General features: G+C 37.7%; 1 long non-coding RNA gene across 1 annotated transcript; it reads right to left on the minus strand.

The window, feature by feature from the left end:
* Window positions 1-363: 363 nt before the first annotated feature.
* Window positions 364-7,339, minus strand: LOC135409681 (uncharacterized). The gene is made up of 2 exons (XR_010428311.1): window positions 6,941-7,339; window positions 364-1,545 (listed from the first exon to the last, which is right to left on the minus strand). It is a non-coding gene; the product is annotated as an uncharacterized LOC135409681 (long non-coding RNA).
* Between the last annotated feature and the right edge of the window lie 1,239 nt (window positions 7,340-8,578).

Consider the following 8,578-nt stretch of genomic DNA (forward strand, 5'->3'; position numbering starts at 1 on the left):
ACAAAGTGTAAATGTTTCACAGGACTTCTGAACCAAAAGTTGCTCAGTAAGGACGTTATCTCACCTAAACCAGTTTTATAGCTCTACAGTACAGATATCTACACCTTAGCTGAACACATTTGTCGCCCTTTGCTGTCAATGAGAGAAATAGGCACTCTTCAAGGCACAATTCCTCTTACTGTTGAATAGACCTGTTGGTTGGTATTACATTTCTCTCTTTACTTACAGCTGATTTGGATTTGGCTTTTAAAAAAAAAAAAAAAAAGTATTGAAATATAAACCAGAAAATTAATGAAATCCAAGGAGCATGAAATCTTTGTACAACTCTTGGAACAGCATGGTGCTTCAATAAGAGAGGGTAACTAGCTAATTAAAAGCCTCATTTTATTCAATTGTTCACAAGTTACAAGCAGTACATGAACCGACTAGAACATAAACCCAACTAGAACTAAATCCAATAAATTAGTATATAAACCCAACTAGAAATGTTCAGTTACAATAGACAGACCATCACAGTTGACATTGTGTAGATATTTAAAGAGCAAAACACATGGCCTCTATCATATCACAGAATCATGGAATGGTTTGGGTTGAAAGGGACCTTAGAGACCATCTAGTTCCAACTCCCTGCCATGGGCAGGGACACCTTCCACTAGACCAGGTTGCTTATGGCCCCATCTAACCTGGTCTTGAACACTCCCAGAGACAGGGCATACACAGATTCTCTGGACAACTTGTTCCAGTGCCTCACCAGCCTCACAGCAAAGAATTTCTTCCTTATATCTAACCTAACTCTACTCTTTTTCTGTTTAAAGCCATTACCCTTCATCCTATCACTTATATGCCCTTATAAAAAGACCTTTTCTAGCTCTCTTGTGAATCCCATTTTGGTATTGGAATGTGCTATAAGGTCACCCTGAAGCCTTCTCTTCTCCAGGTTGAACAGCCCAGCTCTCTCAGACTGTCTTCCCAGGAGCAGTGCTCCAGCCCTCTGATCGTCTTCATGGCTCTCCTCTGGACTCACTCCAACAAGTCCATGCCTTTCCTGTGCTAAGGACCCAGGTGGGGCCTCATGAGAGTAGAGTAGAGGAGCAGAATCACCTTCCCTGACCTGCTGGCCCCCTTCTTTTGGTGCAGCCAGGGATATGTTTGGCTTTCTGCAAGTGCAAGTTGTTGTGCCATCATGAGCTCCTTGTCAACAAACACTCCCAAGTCTTTTATTTAGCCTGTATTTATGCTCAGGATTGCCCTGACACAGGTGCATGACCTTACATTTGGCCTTGCTGAACGTCACAATGTTTGCATAGCTCAAAGCCTGTCCAGGTCCCTCTGGATGGCATCCCTTCCCTCCAGTGTGTCAACCACGCCACACACTTTGGCATCATCATCAAACTTGCTGAAGAGGTACTCAATCCCACTGTCCATGCCATTGACCCCTAAGGTATGCCGTTCATCACTGGTTTCCACTTGGACATCAATCTGCTGACTGCTACTCCAGAAGTTCCTAAACATCCATGGACTGCATCTTTTCTCAGTTCCACCTGCCTTAAAAATATGGAAGAGAAAAAACCCAAAACAGATAAAAAAATGCACTAAAAACATTATTAAATATTTAATTTTAAACTGAGAAAGAAGCATTATGTCCATCGGTCAGTAACTGAGAGACAGAGAGAAAGAGATGTTTTGAAACACTTACCCGCGCTACTCAGCTCGTTCATTTGGATAGTAAATTTAGGCTGATTTAATCCAGTAGCAAACAGCAATTCTTTTTAAAGACAGAGCTGTCTTCAGTACTGCACTGAGGAGTGGACTCTGCTTTCTTCCTATTCATTCCTCATCTGACTTCGGAGGACTGGGAACACTGAATAACATTTATTCCAGCTAGTTTTAGGTACCGAATCAAGCAATGTTCCCATCAGCTTCTCACACAGTCAGTGGAGAGCTGAATCAGCTATAGCAGCACCTGTTGCAATTTAGACACTCAGGTGCCTAAATTCAAGTGAAATTAATGCAGTTTTGATTAACTATATAAAAATGGTCTCTCAAGGTCAAACTGCAGACATAAAGGTTAGGAGGGAAGCTATTTACTCCCACAGGCAAATTTTTGTCCAAGACGTTCAGATATGTTCAAACCAAATGTGTGATAAATATGTAACTGGCCCAGGTAAGAAAAGGGATGGTACCTTAGCCAAAAGCTGAAAAATTACTGTGTTAACATGTGAATTAAGGAAAGATTCTTATCGTGTTTTGTCATATGTTGTATAACTGAAAACACAGAATTGCTCATCTGACTTCAGTAAACACAGTCCGCAAAGTACTTGGCTTTCATAGATTTTCAACGCAAATGTTTGCAATGTTTAGTTAGTCAGCACAATAGTGGTTTTTTTTCTTGATATACAGTGTATGGCAACATCAACATGGTGATAAACGCAGACCTGTCTTGGATAGTATCTTTGTCCTCTGTTTCCAAATAATCTGTCAGGCAGTCTGTCTAAAGCTTTCTGATTTTCTGAAATAGAAGGTATTATGGAGCTGCAGTAGTTGTTCCATGGCTAAGGTTGAAAGTACCTTCCGTTATAAACTCAGTTAGGTCCTTACATCTAATTTTAACATCAGACTATTCTATCAGAAATTTCTCTTGTGTGGTGTTTGGAAAGACGATGATTTTTCTTTTTTCTTAGGAAGTTTGAGGGTAATTGGACAAGGCATTTTGTGAGATTTGAGAGGCTGTAAAATCAGTGCTAATTTGCATGTTACATTATCCTAATGTATTTCAGAACAGCGTATCCCCAAAACAGCATATTGTAGAAACAGCAAATGTGGTTTATTCTTCTGTCTTCACTAAGAATTGAGGAATTTATGATCTTTACAGGACTAGACAGAACTACCAGAGTTAGGGAAGAAGCAGAGCTTAAAAGGTTCTCAGGAGCTGGGCTGCTGTGAGATCTTTTGTTTAGCAGGTACTCAGCAAAAGCAGGCCGTGGGGGCATCTTCCTGGCTGAAAATATTTTAAAAGACAGAACTGGGAATAAATCGAAATATTACATTAGGTTTTCTCTTATAAAAAAAAAGCAAATTCCCTTAAAAATCATTGACTCTAATTTTCAAATATGTCTTCCCATTAGTTTAAAAAAACACTTTATTGTAACATTCTTCAATAAATAAGAAATTTGAAAGTACCAATGCTTCCATTATTCTTTTCTCCTACTCTTTGTCACATAGCTTTCAGGTATAGTTGAAATGCCGTACCTTGACTTTTAAGTAATAAACCACAATGTTTTACTACTGCAAAGAATAATGTTAAAATATAGGTACCGTAAAATACTGGGAAAAGCATTACAAATTTAGGCAAAAAGAAATTATACTTTTATGTCGTGCTATTCCCCTTTCTCTAGCTTCTGAAGTATTCCCTCTAAAGTTCTGAGAACATACATATATATAAATTAAGTTGTTATCACAGGTAATTTATATAACTTCTAATGTAAATCTCATGCTTTCATTTTTCACACTACACTGAAAGAAGACTAAAAACCATAGATTTAGAGCGTCATATTTATAAGCCTGTAAACTTGGCAACAAAATATAGCCATCACAAGTTGAAGACTAAAATTTCCCTCCAACTTGCATACAAATAAAAGATTGTAGTATTATAAACACAGTACTAATATTTTATATAACTTACTGAAGGGTTTAATGTACTCTATGTCATACAATTTTCAGTATTACTCATAGAATATATAGTTATGTTTCAGAGTAGAAATTGATTATTAACCCAGTTGGTATACAAGGTGTGGAAAGAAAATTATTTCGCCTAACTTCGATCACCTAAAATTCAGTTGCTATGTCCAAAGTAGTAGTCTCAAACTCTGTTTATCCCATGAAACTAGAGAACACCTCCAGAAAGTGATATGTTCAGTTTCCTCAAAATAGGGATTCTCTGTTTCCAGTGCTGTAGGACTCATGAGACATGAAGATTGGGTTGGCAGACACAACAGAGGAGACCCTTCTGGAGCTGTTGCTGAAAGCAACACAGAGTATATCACTATGTCACTAGATCCAAAGTTTTGGGATCTGAATTCCACCCAGCTGCCAAGTTTAAACTTGGTACACAACTTTCTTAGTGACTGAAAGTAGATAAGAGTATCCACACTCACAGGCATTAACATAAATCTAATGGGTGGGTTTGTTAGCCAGATGACTTTTTTTTTTTTTTTTTTAATTATGTTACCTGGAGAACAGTTATTACAGGTCTGCCAATCTATGTACAGCTATACTGTCACAGAGATTCAATAAAGGTATGACTTTTATGCCAAGGAAAGCAAGCATAGAGAGTTCCGTATGTCCATAACTTGTAAAAAAACCTTGCTATTTAGTAAAATAATTAACCATGTTAAAAAAAACATGTCTTTCAGTCTCAGCAACTTTAAGCGTATGCTTAAACTTAGCAATTGTCAAGCTTTTATTGAATAAGAGCTTAAAAGATGAAGGTTAGATATAAGAGAGAGAAAAAGAGACTGCCCCAAAAAAATTGAAGAGAAGAAAGATAAAAATACTTCCTTCTCTCTGGAGTAATACATTTTCTTGGAAATACATAATGATCTAACTACAGTGGTGCTCCTCTTACAATAAAAATTTATTCTTAAATGATTTAGCAATGGCAGTGTATAATGAATAAATTATATATGAAGATTAAGTAAGGCAGCATTAGAGTGTCAATTGCAACTTTTTTTTACAGAATCAAGCCAAGGATACTTTAATAAGGGTTCTAACATTTGAAAAAGCTCTGAGTAATCTACTAGCTCCAGTGTATGAATTCAGTTTTACACAGATAATTCCACAATTCTTCATTCTATTTATAGTTGCATCCTATTGTGAACTGATATTATTTTATGCATCATATGGAAGGAGATCTTAAAAGAATTTAAGATGTTATTTTTCTTGCTTCAAACAATGACTGATTATTACTATCTCCTAACAACGGACTAGCAAAGAGAACCCATCTCAAACGAATTTGAGTGATAGATTCTCTTAATGATTGAGATCCACAGTGTCTAGATTTTATTTTTTAAGCTGGCAAGGAAAATTAGCTCTACCTTTCTTTTAAAATCCTCTCCTTCAATCAAATCAAATTACACTGAATAGTAAAAATAGTGTGAGAAACTGGGATTCTTTAAAATAGCATATATTTGATAGACATTAAAAAGATTATTAAATCCTTCTTCACCTTTTGCTATTTGGCATGAGAAGTTTAATACATTTCATTTCAGTCTACAGGGGTTTTTGTGGCTGTACAGTACATGAAATCGAAGAAATGCAGAGTGGACAACTCTTCATTTAGGGAACTAATAAGCTCACTAAGCCATAAGCCCTGCCTCAAATGAACTATCGTTTTTCACTTTTCTTACACATTTGGGAGGCATTAAGCAATTTTTCCTATGAAGGAAACTTCTTTCCCTATCGAAAGGAAGCATGCCCTTGTACAGTGTCTAAGACAAATCGAAGCTGAGGAGCATGTGTAAAAGAAGTGCTACATGTGGGTTACATGTGGGTAAAAGCCCATGGTGAAAATTTTGCCTCTTAGATATCCTCTGACTGCAGGAATCCTGGACACAGAGATTCTGCTTTCTTTCTTTCTGAAGTACTGTGTGCTTGAGAGTTTTGATCCTTTACCATAAATCTTCAGTTTGCCACAGGATCGTAGAAAGTGTTATGTGGTCTGTGATATACAAGGTCATATAAAATCAGTGTTCTGTAGACCCTGTATGGGACACTTACCTACAAATTCATAGGGTTTGAACTAGATTATTTCCATGCCTTTTTCCGTTCTATGACCCTACTATTTGACCTCCAGAGGATAGCATGTATGATTAGTTCTACAGATTATACATTTTATCCCTAACACCCAAAAACTAGCTTTGTCCAAGTTTTCAGTCCTATCACTGCACGTGCTGCATGCTTCTTAAGAAAACTGTAAATTCAAAGGTTTGAAACGAAGTACTTGCAGTAGAGCTGAATCTGAGGAGAGAATCTGGCAGTGATACTGAGCAATGTGAAATTCCATGTCTGAAGAAGGACGAGGAGATAGCTGGCTATTGGTGCTGATTAAAAAGCATTTTTACAATCAGACACAGAATTCTGCTGCTCTACATTACATTGCTGAAGTCCGAACAAGCACTTGGTTAAATGCAAAATAACATTCCCATTTATTTCAGTGGTTGTCGGACTAAGCTCCTGACAGGAAGCTTGTCGTACTCTTTAAATACAGGGCAAACCTCAGCAGCACACACTTCTACTTGCAGTTCTCAGAAGACATCATGTCTTATAGAAGACATTATGTCCTATAGAAACTAAAAATGAAAGTTGCTTCTAGTTTGTCTTCTCCTGATACAGCTAAGTCTCAGAAATTATAATTGAGCCATATATAGCAGAGAGTAGGTGAAAAGGAACTGCCACAGCAAGAAAACAAAGGTGACCTGATATATGATACCTTTGTCTCTGTCAAGACAGTTATCAGGAAATACTGACTGGCATCTTAAGGAAATGAGTATGAATTATGTTTCAAGGGAGCAGAGGGAAAGAAAGATGTTAAACTTGTCTGTCTTTCTTTAAAGGTTATTTCTAATTTTTCATTTAATCTCCTTAATGAGATGCCTGTTGTTGCCCCAGACATACTTGCCTACTTCAAGAGGTGACAGATTGAACCCCAAGCTTCAAATATTAGAAAGTAATAGCTAGTTAAAGGTTTTTATAAGAATCATAAAGAAAAAATCATCTACAAGTGTTCAGAAAATTCAAAATGTTCAGAAGTGAATGACCCATTCCTGAGTTTCAAATGTTAATTTTATACAGCTCGTTTTCAAAATAAAAGTGTATAGGCTCCAGCATAAAGCATTGCATGGATATTAAATATATGAGGATGCTAAGAAGTCAGCCTACTTACAGTTTATGGGCTATGTTTCATATTCAGTGTCAGGTTGCAAACATCACTTTGAATCTGGGCCTTGCATGTCTTCTGCTTTCAGCCTAGCATTGAGTTAAATCCCACAGACAGTGTTATGAGAAATTCTTGCTTTTATCACAGAGCAAACAACAAGAGTCATTAAACTTTGATGACTTAAATGGGATAATGTTCAACAAAGAGATGCATGCAATCCAAAATATTTTTCTTTTAAGTTTGTGTGTGAAAGATAGCATTAGTAGCTAACCAATTACCTTGTAAAGGCTTCGGTAACAGAAAAAGTTGGTTGACAATTATAAGAGAAAGATTTCCAGAGACTTTCCTCTACAGGATGGGTGCACTCTTTAATAAACCTCATAGTCCTTGTCCACCAGTTACCCATAGGATAGGACCTAATGAAGAGCATGGAAGCTTTCTCTAACCGTTATCTTACCTTTTATGTACAACAACTGATGCATCAGGGGCATGCACTCAGGTCTTTTTGCATTATGTCCATGGCAGTCTCTGCTGGATTACTCAGCTCACATACAGTCTTGTATGACTGGAGTGAGAGAGAGTGAAAGAAGAAAGTCAGCTGCAGAAATGCAAGGATATTTCTTGGTCCAGAGGAAATACCATATGCCAGAAGCAATGCAAAGGAGGGGATTGGACTCTTTTAAAAGGCTTTTCCCAACACCTAAGGGTGCTCACTACTCATGATAAAACTGAGATAGAGAAGTGCATGCAGGTATTTATTGCTTGCATGATTTGACCTTCTGTTAGCAGAAGGTCATTAGCAGAACATGACACATTTGTATGTGTCTCTGAAGATCAACTGTGAACCCAGAATATTCTATTATGTTTTTGTGGACAGTGTTCAAATGACAGCAGAAGCTGAGTAAAAGAAACGACACCAAGCAGTGTTGTATCCTGCTTTTAAGAAGCAATAAAAGACAGAGACTTGTGCCCTGAAAGGATGCCAGAGGTTGTAGTTTGCTAAATGAACCCACCCCAGGGAGCTGTCCCTGTCTACAGAGCAACAGCTACAGAAAACTGCTCCCTGCTGCTAAGCGCTACACCAGAAGAGTGCTCCATGTTGTTGAGCACTAGTTCACCAGAGCAGACAGGCTACATCCACAATACATAGAAATCAGTGATGGACCTTTTCTGAGACTCATATGGGCAAGGTATAATGATGGTTGTTGTTTTGTTTTTTTTTCTCCCCAGAGCAAAGTGAATAATGTGAGGGCTCTGCAGCAGCTCACCAAAGTGATCTTTTTACAGCATGAAAGTGAGGCCATGTATTGCATGCCCAGAGGTGTGTACTTAAGGTATGTGTGAAGTTGGGATAATATTGAAGTGAGGAAATAAACCTGCTTCACTCTTGTCTAACACAGCTTTAAAAAAAAATCAGATATGTTTGAAGGTTAGCTGCTTGATGCATTGTAAGCTTCAGCACGAATTACCGTTCATGCAAACTGGAGTGGCAGGGAACTTGTACACCAGAGGGAACTTTGAAATGAAACTTATTAACACCAGAGATGTACTCACAATGGGCAGCAAGGAAACATATTCAAGCTAAGAGAAGTTTAGGAGTACCTATTCCCCTGTGTATCTGGAGAAAATGTACCTGGAATAGGT

This window comes from Pseudopipra pipra, chromosome 2 (genome assembly GCF_036250125.1).
Source record: "Pseudopipra pipra isolate bDixPip1 chromosome 2, bDixPip1.hap1, whole genome shotgun sequence".
Lineage (NCBI taxonomy): Eukaryota > Metazoa > Chordata > Aves > Passeriformes > Pipridae > Pseudopipra > Pseudopipra pipra.